Source organism: Labrus mixtus, chromosome 8 (assembly GCF_963584025.1).
Source record: "Labrus mixtus chromosome 8, fLabMix1.1, whole genome shotgun sequence".
In the NCBI taxonomy this organism is placed as follows: Eukaryota; Metazoa; Chordata; class Actinopteri; order Labriformes; family Labridae; genus Labrus; species Labrus mixtus.
The window spans coordinates 4,497,162-4,517,299 of NC_083619.1; the positions used below are offsets into that span (position 1 = coordinate 4,497,162).

Consider the following 20,138-nt stretch of genomic DNA (forward strand, 5'->3'; position numbering starts at 1 on the left):
TTTTTTTAATTTAAAACAGAAACAGGCAATGGGAAAATAAATACAAGGAAAAACTCAATACATACATTTTTCAGAAGCTATATGTTCCCAAGCCTGCCTGCAAGTTCCCAGTTTCGTACATACATATATCCACACAAACCTACACATATACATACATATAAATCAATAATAATTGATTAATAAAAGATAATTGATGCGTCATGTTTGATATTTATGATCAGATGTCCTCTTGTATGGGGGAACCCCGAGGGCAGCAGAGCACGCACTCTGCTGATTGTCACAACAATAGCCAATTGGGAAGCTGCTGACTGCAGAGGGAAGAACAACAACCACAGCAAATACAGTTTTACTTACATTGTAACAAATGGCAAATGGTGTTATGTGTACAGTATGATGCTGTGTAATAGGTCTGAAAACACAGTAATAAACACAATACTGTAGAAATCACTGTAACAACCACTCAGCTGTAAATAATCACAGTAACCATTATGCTACTGTGGGAATTCACAGTAATAACTATAATACTGTAGAAAATTCTACAGCTGGAACTGTAACACAAAGCTCATTTTCACAGCATACCATGTCTTCATCCATAGTTTAACTTCTTTATTTAGTGAAGATTCAGTGAAAAGAAGTCCAAAACCTATTGCAAATCATTCTATCACAATCATCATCATGTTTTTATTACTCTAAGGTCATGTTTGACTTCGAGGAAGTTCACAAGATTTGCATTTTTTAGAGTCTGGCCTCTGGTTGTTTGTTAGTGTGCGGACAGCAACGATGTGTCCAAAACATCAGACCACACACAATACGAACAAAACTGTTTATGATCTATGATCGGTTGTCGTCTTCTGTTTCAAAATCTAAAACAGTTTTATGTGGGCCAGACTTTAAACCACCAGGGGGCTCTCAATCAAAACAATAAAAAAAAATTGACGTTGAGGCTGGCGGGGAATCACGGGAGTGATTCTCTCCCACCCGATGAAAATGAACTCCGACGTTTTTTTTGTGACAGCAGCACATAGTAGCAGCTTTCAGTAGCAGCTCACGCTTGCCTCCTTACGCCAGCGGTCTTTGACGTAACATCAGGTGTTTTCATGGCAACGCTAAACATGTCATGTCTGTCATTTGTGGCTGTGTCATAAGATACGTCCCCTTACAACTATAACATGAAGTATTTATCTGGCTTTGATAACTGTTGGAACTAGTTGAGGGAATGTAAGTCAACAAAAATATATAACAAATATTTAATAATTTTTTTTAAATCGACATATTTTACTTTAAAGATGATTTTAGTAGGATATATTTTGAAACTTCTGGATTGGACTTCCTCTTTGCCAATCTTTTGAGACATGTTCAGATTTCTGTATATAAAATGGAAAGGACACTTCTCCGATCACACTCTGTCTTCATTTTGCATTTAGTAAAAGAGAGGTCATCTGTCTTTATAAGCGTCTGTGATAGCCGCCATCAGAGGTTCCTGCATGGGCATTTATCTCAGTAGGCAGGAAAAGATACATGGACATCCTTCAGCTGTTGTAATTATCCAATGCACGGAGAAAGAACTGTCCCCGCAGTCCAGTATTTAACGTCACAGCCCACGGCAGTAAAAAAAAAGAAAAAAGAAAAGGAAAGTAATAAAACACAGAGATCAAGCTGAGCTCCTGAGTGGGTGTTGTACTTTCTAAGCCCTGAGACAAAAGAAATACATATCCTGTGGATTTCACTGAGATGCTGTCATCTTTTTTACTCCACTCCCGTCACAGTCTTCTGTTCCAGACGTCTCTGCTTTAATCCCTCATTTGTATCAAGGCAGGATTGTGGGGGGGGGGGGGGTGTATGACAAGAGAAGGAGTGAAAAAAATCCCGTCTTTAATATCCTGATGAGGAGACTTAAAGCGTGCTTTGCTTTCGCACAGATAGAAAAAGAAACGGGTTCATCTGGCATGTAAAATGTTCTCCTGTATCAGTGATGAGGGTTTAGTTTTCAGAGTATCAATGTAAACTGAGGGGAGAGATTTGCTCAAGCATTTGTGTTTGTACACACATCTAGATCTAGAGTTAATGAACACATTCGTCACCCGGTGCACCAGGAGGAACAACACAGATAAATAATAAGAGGCAAAACCTAAACATAAAGACATGGTTTTTTTTTGTTGCAGAAATTGCCTACAGCTTGTTTATGTGCACCTGCATGCAAACGGACCGCTTCACTGTCTTTTCTTTTTTTTTGAGCCAAAGATGTTTAGACAGAGACAACATGTTAATTTACATCGCCTCCTCCGCTCATCTGATCTCACTAAAGCTCCAGACTCCATCCAACAACATCCCGCTGACATCTTCGTTCCCCATGAGGCTGCAAAAACCTTCAGATGAACGCTGCAGGAATCAAGTCATTCATTTCTGTGCCAAACAGGCCTGAGCTGCTCCTCTGATGTCGCTCCATGTTTAACTAACTCGCCTTCTGTCGGTGAGATGCTCAGGAAACGAGTCTTATTCAACAGTTGTTATCTTCCAATGGAAGGTTTTGGTGACATGGATAAATCGGATGTATGAATGTTGATGTATTATCTCAATCAAAAGCACTTTTTTTTAAATGACATGGCCAGATGCTAAGAATGGGAGCAAAAATGCACTCATTTTCTGCATTTGTTTTCTCCAGTTGGTGATTTAAGTGATCTGCCTGTGAATTTAGAATACACTTCTTTATTTGTGTTACAAAACGTGCAGCATGATAAAACAAATGTGAACTCTACATTCCTCCATGTTAGCTGTTTTACTTTCGACAGGCAAAGTTGCCATCTTCCCCTCTGTTGCTCTTTCCCGTCCTCGACTTCACCCTTCTTTAATCAAAGCTGAATAATACATTTGAGCAAACAGAAATGTTCTCCGTTCTCCCAAGTGAAAAAGTGCAAAATGAGAAACTGACTGCATCCATCAGGAAATTCTGTGAAAGGAAATCTGTGTGCCCGGATCTACACGTGTTCACATTACTGGCTTTTAAGTGTTTTGAAATGCAAACCCCCATGACGCTGAGAGAGGGGTCATAGTTCCTCGACAAAGACTGGGTCAACAAACACGAGCAATGAAGAGCAACATCCACACATCCATGTCTTTTGTGTTATTTTGGTGGCCATTTTTGCCTTTATTGGATAGGAGAGCTGAAGAGAGACAGACATGTTTGGAGGAGAGAGTCGGAGATGAAATGCAGCAGAGGGCTGAGGTCAGATTTAAACTCAAGGGGCGCTGCAAATATAGCCTCATTCATGGGGCACGCAAAGTAACCCCTCAGTCATCCGACTCGCTCAGATCTTTTTGTTACATTTTTCAGCCTGTTAAAAAGTACAATCTGGTTGTGCATTAAAGGGGACATATTATGAAAAATCAACTTGTACAGTGTTTCTGAACATGTATCTGGGTAACCTGAGTGTCTACAGACCCACAAAATGTGAAATAAACCCATCCAGTCCTTTGTTTGTGGTCTGCATAAGTCTTACAACACAGAAAAAAAGTATTCAGTTTTTAATTTGCTCTTCTTGTGACATCACAGTGGGATTCTGGTTAAACCCCCCCCCCCCCTCGCTGGTATCTCCACCCATGGACTCCACCCCCAGCTTAGAGCTAAACTTTTGCGCAGGGCCACCATTTTTATTCTCGCTACAGAGAAGTGATGTCTACGGGGAAAACTCAGGGGGGGCTCATTGAATTGAAGAGACACACACACCAAAACGAAGCATTCTGAGAGAGCTGGTTTATACAGGGTCACAAACCTCCTCTGGTGCTTGATTCATGTTATATTTTGACCAAAGCACAGCACAGATGTTTCATTTAGACCACAGGGGGACTGTTTGAAAAGGTGGAGAAGGGGGATAATATGTCCTCTTTAATGTATGAATATGATTTGTTCCAGACTGACAACAGATCAACACCAACACACTGAGACATTTTTCATATAGGTGTAGTTAAACAGACTAATAAAAAGTTAAAGCCCTCGTCACTTCCATTGGAAATTGGAGTCATACAAAAACATACGCATTAGACACTTCAAACCCGAGCAATGACAATTCAACAGAGCACAGACATCTGAGGGAATGAACAAAGAGTAAAAACTAAAATTAAAACCAAAGCGTTGCCTGAACAGTGAAAAATGTCAGCTTCTATGAAATTCAAGAAGTTTCTGTGAGTCTTTTAATCTCTGCGCCTCAGGCAAAAACCCAGGAATAACCTCTGCAGTCTGGCCCCGCAGGCTTTGAAGTATTTTTACTTATCTTGATTAAAAACAACTTTATTGGCACTGAAAAAGACACAGATATAAATGTACAAAATACAACATCATTACTTATTAGATTTCCATACAAAGATTTCTATGTTTTCCTGAACTACCCTGTGTTTCTGTCTCCATGGGTGTAAAGGCCCTGACACACCAAGGAAACTCATCGGCCGTCGGTCCGAGTTGGACCGCTTGGTGAGCAGTCGTCGCACTAGTTTTTGTGGTGTGTCCGGCTCCGTCGGCCCCCGTCTGCCTACTTTTGGCCGATTTGACATGTTGAATCGGCGTCGGTAAGAGGAATGTCTCTGATTGGCTGTTGGGAGGTTTCATTTCTCTCCAGCTCTCACAGGTTCAGTAAAGCCCCTTGAGCCTGCTGCTGTAGTATCCATGCTTTCACCCATTAGTGCGGTTTCTCCTGATTTGTCTCCTCTGCCTCTTCTTTTCTTTTTCCACTAAAAGACCACGGGCTGACAACGGCAGCACCATTTTCAACTTTTTACCAGGTATTATACATTAGTAGGCTACCTATAATACGAGTGGTGCGCGACAGAGGTGTGGAAATGGTCTTCTCGTATCATAACAACGAGCTACCGCCGCCCCTCACTCGTGCAGAACGTACTTGGTGGTCGGTCGTCAGCTGTAGTCTTTGCGGTGTGTTTAAGTGCAACTTTTTTGCCAAGGCGAGAGACAACGTGATGCGATGCCACAGGCAGCCTTCGACGCAACTAGTTCTTTGCTGACTGCTTGGTGTGTCAGACCTTTCAGGAGAATAAGTTTGCAAAGTGAATAATGGCCCCCCTCTTTTCACACAGTCCATGGAAACATTAGAATTTCAACCTAACAAGGTGCCTTTCATTTTTGCACAAATTACACAAACAGCTCAAGGTAACAGGCATCAGTGTGAAGTGTGAGTGTTGACTGCTGGTGCTTTCATTCCTGTTAGTTTGTGCATGTTTCTGTGTTTGTTTTGACAGCACACATTAAAAGGTTGTGATAGCTCTCAGCGTTATGAGGGCAAATCTGCAGAGTCACAAACAAGTCAAAGATTGAGTTCCAATCAACGTGCTCAAAGATACATTCAAAGCCTCACATGCAAACACTCAAGGTTGCAACTTTGAGGCCGGATGGAAAGTTAATTATGCTTCGGTTCAGTCTTTCACCGCACCTTAGCTTTTAATTAACCATTAGTCATAATTCATGATATTTTTCAGTTTCCAGTTTTGCTGCTCTAAATTCATCCACTTATGTAAAGTCTTGACTATTCAAATTAAAAAACTGAGAAAAAAAACAAGGCTACAGCATACTGAACATGCAGCACACAAACATTAGCAGCAATGCTCTTAACTCTCAGTGAAAGGAATATGTTACGTATAATTCCATGAAAATGTATTCAAGTTATTCAATTCAAACTCATTTGGCGGAAGGACCACAAGGCTATGTGGTGTGCTGGAGAAATGCCACAACAAAAGAGCTTGCTAGCGGAAAAGTAAAGAGCAAACGTACCCTTCTCCTTCGATATATAGATTCCCTGCCTGCAATCCAGCCGTGCCTATGTTCCCACAGCCCTATGTTCCCACATTTCCTTTTTCATAAATTTGTATCAGATTTAGCCCCCTTTCTCCCAATTTGGTAGCCAATTACACCCAACCTATTATCCAGTAGCAATGGATTACAGATGGAATGTAGCTTTTGGCTTTATCTGGTGCGCCCATCTCTTTGTTTATTGCAAACATTTAATGTAAGTGCACATTGTCCTTTTAAATAAACAAACTAAACTAAGTAGCACAGAGGCCTTGCATTGACTAGCTTCCGGTCAGATCAGTCGAATGAAGCGCAGCAACTGGACGCTAACCAGAGTTTGCAGTGCATCAATACCTCTGGAAAGCCGGGTTGGCATGTGGGAACATAAGGGCCTAATTTTCAGTGAAAAAGAAATTAGAAATATGGGAACATAGGGCTGTTGGACCATTGGGCTGTGGGAACATAGGGCTGACCCCACTATACTTACTTTTGAAGTACCTCAACCCCATTTCAAAAGATATTTAACTACCCCTTTAACAGGCAGAAACCTCGGGCAGAACCAGACCCATGGTGAACAGCCATCTGCTGCAACTGGCCGGGCTAAGAGAGTGTGAGAGACACATTGACGGACGGACGAATGACATCCACAAACTGACTAGCAGACAGGAAGGCAGTAACAGGTTGTCTGAACCACATAGTGAAATTCTGATCAAAGATTATTGGAGTCCAGCTGAAAGACTTGAGCTCCCTGTGGACGGAGCGTGTGGTCCAGAAAGCTAAAGTGATAATAAATCAACCTGGACACATTCTTTCACCCTCTGGATGGCGCTGTCTTTCCCCTCCAAGGAGAACAAACAGATAATCCAACTCTTTTATTCATTAAGCTATCAGGCTGTTGAATTCTGAACAGTTGGAATAAACACAGGATACTTGTGCCCTGATGAAAGGATAAGTGCTCAGTGAAGACACTGCTCGCTCCAGCCATGTCTTAATATCCTAATACCCTATGACCATAAGTTGCCACTGTTGGGCACGATGTGTCCTTTGGCAAAACACTGAACCCCGAATTACTCCCGCTGCGTCGTTAGTGGCGTATAAATGTGTATGAATGGATTAGTTATTGCTCATGGTCACTTTACATAGCAACCATCAGTGTGTGTGACCTGCGGTGTAAAGGCGCTTTGAGTAGTCAGAAGACTAGAAAAGCGCTATACAAGCTCAAGTCCATTTACCAGAACAGACCCAGGCTTTGTACATGTAAGCTCCAGGTCGTGACAACGCTGATACTACCTAACCTACCACATGGCTTCACATTTGACGACCTGTTCGCCTGCTGATCAGAATGCTGCTGTGACTGTTAGTTTCCTTTATCAGTCTTCACATCTTTTAATGACTCGGTAGGATGTGAAACTGAATTGCCCTCATGGGATGAATAAAGGTAAGTCGTCTGAACCTGAAGACAGAGAGCAAGACAGACGGGGACACTGACACACAGCAACAAATACAAAAAATAGATAAATCATGCTTATGATTTCAGTGCCAATGGTTGTATTCAGAATATGTCTAATGTTGTAAAAAGGTTAAATTAAAACGGGTATAAACATCGACATCAATACCTACACCTTATGGATGTGTTAAACTGCTGGGTGGTTGTTATACAAAGATTTCACTTCCACCTCTCTGGGCTCCTTTCGAGGTGTCAACACAGTAAAAGTGTGATTCTACCGCAGTGAATACTCTGAAGCTATTTCCTCTCTAATTACACCAGAAATAGAACCTGATGGCACACCTGCTTTTCTCTCTTTATTCCCTTTTCTCTGAAGGCAGCAGTCCATAAAAAGGGCACACAAGAGTGAGGGATGAATGGAGCGCCGAGAAAAATACTCTGAATTTCATGTTATTTTCTGCAAATTCCAACTATATCTATTTTTGCATTTTCCTGTGACTGACAGGGAGTGTTCGGAGACACAGTATAGGAACAGAGCTTTCAGCCTCACAGCCCTCATGTGGGTGCAGCTGTGTACACGTTTTTTCTTTTTAGTTTACTTTTTTTTTGCTTTTAATGTTAAGAGTACAGGCCAGTGGATAGAGACCCCAATGTCCCTGCATACACTCAAGCCCCGTTTCCACCAAGTGGTTTGTTACAGTACACCTTTATTGGCGTTTCCAGTGTCAAAAGTTGGGAATGATACCAAAATAACTGATCCATACCGTCCTACTTTTATTGGTACCCTTCTGTTGGAGTGCCAAGCGTACCAGTCTGACCCTAGAGGGTGGAGCTAGACACACTGCAGTCCATTGATTGGTCGAAATAATTTTCAATTCCCGTGCGACAGCGGTAATAAAAGACAAATGCAAAACTCGCCATGTTTAAATATCCCTGGATTTTGAGAGAGTCATTTCAAGGATGTTTTTGTTTTTTGCGACTTGCTCCGCCCCCTTGGATGACCTCGGAGATGCAGACCTTCCAAGGAATCATTGATCTTTGTTACTTTCACGTTCTTTTTCTTTGTTGAATTTATTGGCCGTCTACACTATGTCGAGCCGCTGTGATTTAGTGATGTGTAAGGGTGTGGTTGGTTGTGGAAACGCAAGCAGGATCAGGATTAACTGACCCAAACCGTACTGAACCAAACCTGACCTCTTGGTGGAAACGGGGCTTTTAGGAGCTCTGTTAAATCCTCGTGATTCCACTACAGCATGTCTCCGGCGCCTTCAAGAAGCGCCCCTCTGCTCCGCTCTGCATATGGAATATGAATCTTTATTTTAGAAGAGGCACGTCCAACATGCATTGAACTGTGTCCGAACTGAGCAGATAGACCGGGACAGGAAGTCAGACACGGGCAGTCATAGAAGATCCGGTCGATTTCAACATAAAACACGTTGCCTACAGTATTAGGAATCCCAACACGATGTGAATATCGAGTCAAAACAGAACGGCAAACAATCCGCAAAAGATTACTACCTGTTGTTTGTATGTGCATGATAGAAAAGCGATAGTCCAGGCTACCTTGACCTTCAGAGGATAGCTAAGTCGCCCTCTTGTTTCATACAGCGTTTTTAAAGATCTAGTGTCCAAACTACCTCAGGAAGGAAATTGCAACTGTTTCACAATGTGAATGTTTCACATGGTTTGCATGTATGAATATGTGTTTCAGTGTCTAGATGCTATTATTGTTAACTGTTAATATGTTATATGTATGTATGTATATTTGTGCTGTTTCTATTTTTGTATTGCTGCACCCCTGGAAAAGAGACCTCGGTCTCAGTGGGTCCTCCCTGCTAAAATAAAATAAAAATAAAAAAATAAAAATTAGCTATCTTTATCCCAACGTGATCTTGTGAACTCTTTGGAGGAGAGAGAGAGTTGCTTAAATCATTGATTTACCTTGAGAGTTTTTTAAGTGTTATTAGTGTCATTAAACACATTGAGTTAAAACAGTGAGTTTATTCCTGTTTTTCTGTTTGTCTGTTTCATCACAGCAGAAAAAAAAGAGGGAAAGGTCCGCACACTGTGAGCAACTTTATTTTAAACAGGATTGAAACGTTGCTGTGTTTAAAATAAATATGCTCATTTGGAGCTGACCTTACTCTTTTTTTCTGCATTTTATTCTTTTTTTTGTCCTGCAACTGTATGCATTTTGCTTGGATGTGTGCAGTATTTTCTCACAGTCCTTGATGAGAGTTGCAGGAAGATTACGACTGTTTTCGTCACTGGACATCTGGAATCTTTTTTTAATGTCTAAGAACAAAATGTTTCATATTTATATAATTTATTCCTCCTGCTGAGTCCTTCTGCATAGGTTGTTTATGGTCTCTGTTCCTCTAAGCCTCTACTTTTAGGATCTTGAAAAATACCTTCTGAAACCTGCTGGGAAATATAGTTTAACTTGAAGCTTCTGTGACAGAGTAATCCCCAAGACATGCTGCCATAAATCAAAACATATTAGATGTAAAATTGTCTCTTTTTTCTCACAGTTTTCCTCTAACAAGAGGAGATTAAATACAGCTTAATGATTTTGTTGTAGAAAAATGCCAATTAGTTTCAGCTGGGCTTAAAAATATTAAGTTGATATTGCATGCATCAAAGCACGTATGCTGTGAAATATTTAAGAATAAATAGAATAAATATGTTTCAGTAGTCTTCTCTGGTCGACTCAGTGATGAATTTGTTCATTTTAAATCGACATCTGAGTGTAATTTGATTTGACTTGCGTAACACTGTCTTCCACTGTGTCCTCTTTCTTCGCCTCACGCGCTAAAACTCTGGCCGCCTCAATGTCACGGCAGCGAGGCAAAGACAATTAAGGTGTATAAATATGTAAATATGGTCACGGCAGCTCAGCGGGAGGAACGGCGTAATGACATTTTGTGCCCTCGTTTGGCTAATCCCCAAGACACCTCCAAATTAGAAACCTTAATGACAACCAATAACGCGCAGATGGTCGAACTCTGGGGGCACACCGGCCCTTTCTGATGCTGCCCGGGCTCCTCGCGGCATTGCTCTTCATGCCAAAAGATTCACACACACAAACACACACACACACACACACACACACACACACACACATACGCAATTTGACACACATACACACACATGCACGTGCAGCGACACACACAGCTAAACACATGCAAAACAGGCAAGCCAGACCTAGCATGCAGGGAAGCTGGGACACATTGCACGCATGATGCAGAACACACACAGAGGCACACACACACACACACACACACACACACACACAAACACACATATGCACACAACACCTAGCCAGATGCCACCCGTGCCCATGGGGGTGATCATGGTCGTAACGAGAAGGTCAGGTCTTGGCAGGCCGTTTAAGGCCAGGCATGGCTCTGCTTCAGTGTGCTTTTCCGCTGCTTGTGTGTGTGTGTGTGTGTGTGTGTGCATGTGTGTATGCAGAGGTTATTGTTTGGTGTCTCAGGTAATATGTCCAGAGAGGCTTTGTGGCAGATGTCGACCATCCGTCTTGTAAAGCTGACAAATAGAAACACTCCCTGCAGTGAGTTCTCAGGAGAAAGAGTGTGAGAGTGAATGCAAGGAAAGACCGTTTTGTGTGGAGTGTGTGCGTAAAATACACAGAGCGGGAGCAGAGACAGAGAGGGAGATGTTTTGGCTGGTTTCCTACAGTAATTAGTTCAACCCAGCTATTTGTTCTTCCTACCTCTATTAGATGGGAAAATGTTTCTTCTGGGAGTAAGCAAGTTCTTTTGCAGAGGGCGAAGCAGTTCAAAGCAAAGTAGGAAGATCATTGAGAGAGTTGCCAGAGTCGGTCAAAGACGTACAAAATGAGGGTGTCAGTCAGCTCAAGAGATAATAAATCAGCCAATGGTGGCAGAAAAAACATTTAGCATGGTATGTAATACCAGCTCGATAAATGAGTGGTTCATTTTTTTGAGGATTTGCAGGTTGTGGCTTGATCGAGTTTCAAGTGTGCATTGAGAGTTTTTTAGAGGTTAAGATGTCGGTCCTGCATTAGCAATATTACCAATATAGATGCATGTTGTCTGACCACGATGTTGAAAATATGTTTGGAGCTCATCCATAATCAGTGTGGTAACATATAATTGTGTGCGTAGTTATTGATGTACAATTTGTTTTTTTAATCTGTTTTCCTCAACAGTGTTTCTTGCTGTTAAAAGACAATAAATAGAATACATGTATTTTAAAAAAAAACATTCAATAACAGTGAAAATGTTGTAGAATAACCCTTTTTAGCTACATCATAGCATTTAATTAACTAGAATGATGACAGTGCACAGACTGTGAATATCAAGACGAAGCCTGCGTGACGTCATCTGTTCCTGCAGGGGGCTTTAGAGTCTCATCGATGGTGCTCTCCATGCTGGAAATGCTGTCTCAGCCTCACTTTGAGTCAACCTAACGACAGGCTGAGAGCTGGAGCCGAGGCGGGTTTTAAGCCTCCTGACAAACTGTTTCATCGCGCCCACCTGTCAATCAGGTCAGCTATGCATCTAACTATGGACAACACGTCTTTTATAAAATCAAAAATCTATGTACAGTGTGCGCCCATGATATTAATTACTAATCAGACCAATATGGGTTTTTGTACCAGGCTGTAAACTGCTCAATTTCTACTGTAAAAAATCAGCTTTTTGAATGGATGTGTATGTGAGCCAGCCTCAAGTGGACACACGATGAACTGCAGGATTTTTGCACTTCCTGCATCGGCTTCATTTCATTGGAGGTTGCAGCTTGTAATAATGAAGGCAACTGTGTCCCAAATTAAGATGTATGAATCTAGAAAGAGACAGGTTGCTGCCACTTTTACGTCTGTACTGGACTATGGTGATGTGTAATACATGAACACCTCTTCTCAAAGCGGACACGCTCTGTGGTTCGAGGTTCACCCCTAAGTTGAAAGCCCTCACTCATCACTGTTTGTTGAATGCACATGATGGATGATTTTCTTGTCTTCACTTCCAAATAACACAAGTTCAGGCAGGGTCATATGGACAATTCATTTGGGGTTGAGGGGAAATTAGGGTACAAGCATTACTCATGATTCAAGGCTAATATATTTGAGGAATTACTTTATATTTTAGCAAGATTAAGAGCAGACCTTCACTAACAACAGGGCTATATTCATTTTTTAAAGTTAATTTTTTTAAAACCAAATGAAGGACAGCACTAATTTTCAGCAAAGACAAAGCACAGAAAATATTCCTAGAAATAGATCTATCCTTGCTGTTTGTGTTTCTTATCTGGACTGGACATCAGTCTGACATCTGCAGACAGCCAGTTGGTTACTGTGAGCTACATTGTAAGAAGAGACAGGCTTTAAACACGAAGCAGATTTGGCTTCACCTTGACATCCAGTCACAAACAAATGCCTGAGTGCAGGTTAAGTGTTCAGTCATTTGGAGTACGAGAAAGCCAGAGCCAGTTAAGACTCCTGTAGTCACAACAGTGCCCTAAAATGCAGCAGTTTGTGCTTCATGGGAAGTATGTGACATAAAGCTTTAAAGTACAGACGGACAGCAGGTACAGTTTAGTGGCGGCTTCATCTGGACAAAGTCAAGGAACGCAGAGCAGTGGTACGAGTCAGTCGAGCCCTTTTTCAGTCGTAACTTAAACGTACAATATGTAGAATTTTATTACAATGTTTATATTAATATAATATAATATATAATAATATCTAAATTAATATAAAATGGACTAAACCTAGGTTATATTTTTTTTTTTTGTTGAGTACTTACATTACCTCTAATATTTCCAATCGGAAATGTCATAGTTGTAACGGGACGTGTCATGTCGCCAAGCCGCCACGATGAGCCGCCATGACAGACAGCATGTTTATCGTTGCCGTGGAAACACAGCAAGTTATGTCAAAGACCGCTACATAAGGAAGCGGGAATTGCTACTGAAAGTTGCCGTACTGTCTCTTTGGGGTCAGCCCTATGTTCCCACATTTCTAAGAATTATCTCAAAATTAGGCCCTATGTTCCCACAGGGTAGGGTTAGGGTTAGGGTAAGTTACCCTAACCCTAACGATGGCCTGGTAAGTTACCCTAACCCTAACTGATAAAAATTTATGAAAAAGGAAATGTGGGAACATAGGGCCTAATTTGGGATTTTTTTTTTTAAATGTGGGAACTGTGGGCTGTGGGAACATAGGCACGCTCCCGTTTCTGTATGTGCTGCAGTGACAAAATGTCATGTAAATTATACTTTGATTCATCATAGGTAAACATATTCTCTTCTTCTTTAGGTCTGCTTCGCCCGTTCGTATTTACTACATCAACTCGGAGTTCATTTTCACCGGGGGGGGGAGTAGCACAGAGAACTCCCATGATTCCCCACCAGCTCGACCTCTTTTTTTTGTTATTGTAATGTTCATTGAGAGCCTCTTCATATCTGTGTCTTTAAAGATGATTTTTTTCCCAGGAGAATCGAACCTCAGTTTCCTGTATGAAAGTCCCATGTCTTTGTGTTAAGACTTAACTTTGACCCTCACTTGCATCTCAAGTGCCATCCCAAGCAGACTCTTTTACTACAACACGACTCCACCACATTAACACAATACGTAAAAGGACAGAGTCAAGAAAAAAGTACTTTCTGCCTCATGATTTGTCCCATTGGGCCACTGACGAAGCAGTGTATTCGATGGCCTGGTATTAAGAGGCTGCAAAGTCAGCACCGCCCCCCCCTACACGCAGAACACATGCTGTGCGTAGGGCCCCATGATCCATGGGGGGCCCCATTTTGCGCAAGGGGATGCACGCATTCTCTGCAAATGCGCAAAGGATGCGCATCGCTGCCGTGAGGCGCGCGTAGAGCACCAAGTCAGCCTGAGGCAGGAGAGAAAAAAAAAGAGACGAGTAATCTGACACGCATTGCCGCAATGATTGACAGCATGCAGCATCTGACCAATCAGCGGTCAGATGCGCCGACAGGCAGTTGGATGCAGGTGGAGAGATGATATGAATCGGGAGCAAGCAAAAGAAAGAAAAAGTCAAAACAACAGGAGGCTCGTTCTTCACTTGAAGGTGGGTATGTTGTTGAAATAAAAAAGAAAAACTTTGTGGCATAAACACCCCAGCTGCTAGCCTGCTAATCATGAGACAGAAGAGAGGATAATTCCGTCTAGATGTGGACTGGAGATTAAATTTTCCAGCGGCCCTGATTATCATTTATTGAATGTCTTGTTAACTGCATGTACACTCACCTCTGTTGAAAAAGGAGTGGTTAACTGACCAGTTGGTGGTCGTATGTTGGCTCAGGTTTATAGCCTATCAATCTACGCTATCAATAGAAGTTTTGGGCTATTTTTATGGAGGTAAAATGTCGCCATCTCTTGGTGAATTTAATTCATAACAGTCATATAAGATTAGATAAATTAAGATAATCCTTTATTTGACCCACAATGGAGAAATTTAAAGCATTGCAGCAGCAAACAGCAGTGTAGGAATATAGAACCTAAGTATAAAAATAAGTATATAAAAATATAAGCGCCCAGCACGTCACCAGGGCCATCAAGCACCATGTCTACTGAAGCAGCCTCACCCAGCACGTCACCAGGGCCATCAAGCACCATGTCAACAGGTACAAAAGCAGCAGCACCCAGCATATCACCAGGGCCATCAAGCAACATCTCTTCAGCTACAGATGCTACTATCACTACTCCAAGTGCACAACCAATTGATCCTGCTCTGTGGCAAGCACACCTATCAGACGTCGATCGGGTTGAATTTGTGCGCCAAGGGCCTTTTAAGGTTGTGTCAGACTTCACTTCCCCTGAGACAGATGGAAGATGTTTTCATAGTAGTCTGTCCTACAGGTCACTTGCAAATGGGGACAAGGTAACAAGAAGTTGGCTTGTGTATTCAAAGCACAACAACTCTTGTTTTGTTTTGCTTGCAAATTTTTTAGTGCTCAAGACATAAAGCTGACTACAGAGGGCCTTAGTGATTGGTCAAATATTAATGCTGCTTCAAAGAGTCATGACAACAACTCAGAACACCCAAAATCAATGCTTAAATGGAGGGACCTTGAGCTTCGTCTGAGGAAGGGCAAGAAAATTGACCAGCAGGAACTGACTCTACTAGAGGAAGAGAGGAAAAGATGGAGAAATGTCTCATCAGTATTATCCTGTCACTTGCATCAAAGAATCTGGCTTTCAGAGGCTCTTCACAACACCTTTATGAGCCAGATAATGGAAACTTTTTGAAGGAAGTTGAGCTGCTAGCAAAGTTCGATCCTGTGATGGAAAATCACCTTACCAGAATAAAAGATGAGAGCACCCACACTCACTATCTTGGACAGAGAATACAAAATGAACTGATACAGATCATTGGTGACAGAGTCCTACAAACCATTGTCTCCTGTGTGCAAGAGGCAAAATACTATTCCATTATCCTTGACTGCACCCCAGATGCAAGTCATAAAGAACAGATGTCAGTCGTACTGCGCAGTGTGGCATTGAAACCCAAGCCAGAAGTTAAAGAATACTTCTTGGGATATCTGGTAATTGAGGAAGCTACTGGCCTGAACATATCAAATGTCATACTGGACAAACTGGAAGAGCTTCACATTCCCTTTGACAATTGCAGAGGACAGGCCTATGACAATGGGGCAAACATGAAAGGGAAGAAGCAAGGTGTACAAGCAAGACTGCTCAACAAAAACCCAAGAGTCCTGTTTGTACCTTGTGGTGCACATACCATGAATCTTGTCATAGCGGATTCAGCAAAGTCCTCCAAGGATGCTGTAGGTTATTTTGGCTATGTGCAGAAGCTGTTTACTTTTTTTCTCAGGAGCCACACAGCGATGGATCATCTTGACTAAGCATGTCAACGTGACACTGAAGTCCTGGAGTGATGTTAGATGGAAGAGCAGACTTCAGAGTGTTGCAGCTGTCAGACATCAAGCAAAAGAAATCCGGGATGCTCTCCTTGAAGCTAGGCAAACTGCTAATGATCCAGCTGCTAAAGTAGAGGCCCAGGCTCTGGCGGAGGAGGTGGCTTCCTACAGGTTTTTGATTTGCTCAGTTGTGTGATTTGACATTCTGACCTCCATAAACCAGGTGAACAAGCTGCTTCAGTCAAGTTCAATGCAAATTGACATTGCTGTCAAACTCATTGAAAGTGCAAAAACCTCTCTCTCTGAGTACAGACAGATTGGGTTTGCTGATGCCCTTAACATAGAGCCAGAACTAAGGGAGAAGAGACTGAGGAGTACTAAAAGGCAGTTTGCCTATGAGGCTGCAGATGAGCCCATGAATGATGCCCTGAAGAAGCTTGAGGTGACATTCTTCAACACTGTTGTTGACTCTGCTCTCAGATCACTGCAAGACAGATTTGAGACATTTACTGAGGTGAAGGAGAAATTTGGTGTGCTGCTTGATTTCAGACAGCTTCAAGGAATGTCCAAAGACACCTTGCAGAAACACTGCACCAAGGTGGAGAAGACATTGACTGCAGAGGGAGAGTCTAATATTGATGGTGCAGAGATGGCCCAGGAAATCACCTCCCAGAACTGGCAACACAAACAACTGCTCGGGAGATGTTGTCATTTCTCCATGAAAATCATTTGCAGGAACTATATCCAAATCTATGGATTGCCCTCCGCATTGCAGTAACTCTCCCTGTTACAGTTACTTCTGCTGAGCGAAGCTTTTCAAAACTGAAGCTCATCAAAACATACCACCGCTCATCAATGGCACAATAACGCTTGAGTGGCCTGGCTATCATAAGCATCAACTCAGAAGTGGCACAGCAGCTGTCATATGATGACCTCATTGATGACTTTGCATCCAGAAAATGCAGACAGGCTTGTTCCATTTTTGTTTTGTGATTTGTTCCTACTAATAAAGGTTGTAAACCTAAATGGCATTTCGTGATACAGTCATTTTGTAATGGGGGGGGGGGGGCTCAAAATAAAATTCTGCTTAGGGCCCCAATTTGGCCAGGGGCGGCCCTGTGCAAAGTTACAATATTAATTCAATCAGTACTGACTGAGACCAGCAGCCATTATTAAGTGGAACAAGTCGTTGGATATCTGTGTGTGTGTGTGTGTGTGTGTCAGGTTTTGTTTTTCTCTTCTTCCTTATTGCTGCTTGATGTGGTTGTTGGAAGTTTCTTGAAGGTCTTGTATGGAGGGACAGAGAGAGCAGGCTGGGAAGCTGATGCCATGCTTCTTATTGGTTCACTTATTTATTTATATTATATATTTTTATTGTTCTACGGTATGCAACTTTTACAGATCAACTTATCTATCAATGGAGCATGCATTGTCACTTTGTATGTTTTGTGTATTGTCTGTGTTTTATTAAATGTGATTCTCCCTGCAACCAAATTTACAAAGTTACCTGAACCTGGACCTGAAAGAGTTTAATCTGATGTTTGTATCTGTTAAATTCCAAACCTTTAAACACGATCTCAGTCTTGAGAATGAGGTTTGTCAAGAGGCTGATTACCATCACATCTCCCCTTCAATCATAGTCACACAGACAGGTGGAGGATCCTCCAGGTGCCTCATTTTCTGACCTAATGCTTCATTTTGCATTTTCAAGTTTTTGCAGAAAGAAACAGGAACTTAACTTAGGAGTTAAGCAATATGATTGCAGGATGTTCAGAACTGAAGGAAAAGGGACGGATGTAAAGACTGTGCCTCTGTCACGCAGCCCTCAGGTGCTCATTCAAAGACCCTACCTCCCCCACAAACACTCCCCATGAACCATTATGATATAATATTATCCAGGGCGAGGAAGCCTCATTATTCTGCTGTCGATTAATTATTGATGGCCTTACCAAATTATCAATCACTAGAACTTGTTTAAAAATGTATGGAGCACCTTGCGCTCTCTACGATTTGGATCCTTTCTGCTCATTAGTCAGAGCGCTGAAGCACACGGTGTGATTCCAGTGTGATCTAATTCATGCCTGTTGATGAGTGAAACAATGTGGTAGGAACTGTGCCTACTGTACTGCGCACTGTACACATCTGTAAGGATTACAAAACTAATTTAATTGGGCTGTCAGATCTAAGCTCTCCAAATCGAACACTGCTTTCAAGAGAGCAGGATCACTGGCTGGAGATCTGTACAACAGTCGAAAATCAAATTAGCGTGCTATAGAGAGCATGCTGGGACCAACAAGCACTTTATTTTTTAATCCATCTCTTTCATTTATCCTGTTGAAATTGTTTCTTGTTTAATATCTAAATCCCCTTTAAGAAGAACAGTGGGAGGCATAATTTATTGTTTTTTTTAAAAGACGCTCACCGAGCTTGAAGCCGTGTTGGTGTTGTCGTCATACAGTCATGCAATGAATCCAGTAATTCTTAAAGAACTGGACTATCTTTACTGATGATACATTTTAGGGTCTGAATCTGGATTTTACTAACTATGTCAATTTAACACGTCTACAAGAGAACAACTGAGAAACACGAGGAACTAACTACTAGTTAAGTGCTAGTTGAGGGGGAAAATTACTATTTTTACTTTGAAAGAAATGAGCACATCCAGTGCTTTTATTTTGAAGGTGGACAAACATAAGTGTGGTGCTTTGTGTTTGTGTTGTAGTGCCCACTGTGAGCCAAGAAAACAATGTTTTCTACGGTGTTGTTGACACAAGTCAAAGGTCAACATTTTAATCACGGATGTGGATATTATTAATCCATGATTACCTCAACTTTGTACACCAAGCCAACAAGCGCTGTTTGCAGAGCTCTCCTCTCCTTCCTCGTTCTTCGTCCATCTACGCAAGCAACAGAGAGGAATATAGAAACGGGGCGACAGGGTAAGAACTGCAAGCCGCTTCCCACTGCACCGGTTACTGGCAGTTAGGACACTCCAATAAGAAACGATAGAATGAAGCCGATTTTGTCACTTACCCCCTATTCCCACATCGTCCTTGTGTAGCGGTTGTGTACTCTCTCTTGCGTTGTGTGATGAATCAGGCAAACACTTTTACTTTTGGCACCAGCACGCCGTTTAATCTGATAACAACAGAAGCACATACGGTCTCTCACAGCCACTCTTCTAGTAATAAGCTCCAACATTGCACGGGGACAGCATAGTGCAGACTGGCCAAATACATACATATGAATAAATTGAAATGTGTAACTGATAACAACAGAAGCACATACGGTCTCTCACAGCCACTCTTCTAGTAATAAGCTCCAACATTGCTAAAATATAAGAACAAATAATTGAGCAACCTGTTAAGCAAGCTACACCACGGAGATCAGAAGTTACATTTTAGCTAGCAAAGCATAACGTGGTGAGCCTAAATGACTCAAAAACATAGTAATATGATCACAGAAAAGTTTTACAATAATTTCGGAGATTCTCTCAAACATGTGAAATGGAAAATATTACTTTTATCAAGAAAAACAAACATATTTTATAGTATTTTAGCGGAGCTCATTTACACATAAACTTACCACGGGGACAGCATAGTGCAGACTGGCAAAGATACACGGGCTGCACCGCTCAAGTCTGCAGGGGCACCAGCAGAGGGCGCTCATGTTACACAGAGTCCCAGTGGAGACATTCTATGCCAAGTGATGGCAAGTGGAATCATTAACTCCGTTACATTCCCCCTACTGATCTCCACTTGCCCATCTGAACAAAACAACACAAAAACAATTATGCAAGTTCTGTGAGGACACCCTGAACCAAAAACAGACCAGGTACCAACAAATACATACATACAGTCATGGTAGAGAAAAAAATACATATTTACCCAGTATTGATTGTTTTACTGATACCAAGTAATCCAGTCGATGACTATTCCCAAAGAATTAGAATGAGAAAGGGGCGCTAATCCTTTCAACATCCATAGGAAAACATGCCCTTTTACA

At 41.8% G+C, this 20,138-nt stretch overlaps 1 long non-coding RNA gene across 1 annotated transcript; it reads right to left on the reverse strand.

Annotated features, from left to right (window-relative positions):
* Positions 1 to 19,185: 19,185 nt before the first annotated feature.
* LOC132978445 (uncharacterized) lies at positions 19,186 to 19,815 on the reverse strand. Its single transcript, XR_009673920.1, has 2 exons — positions 19,719 to 19,815; positions 19,186 to 19,271 (listed from the first exon to the last, which is right to left on the reverse strand). It is a non-coding gene; the product is annotated as an uncharacterized LOC132978445 (long non-coding RNA).
* Positions 19,816 to 20,138: the final 323 nt, after the last annotated feature.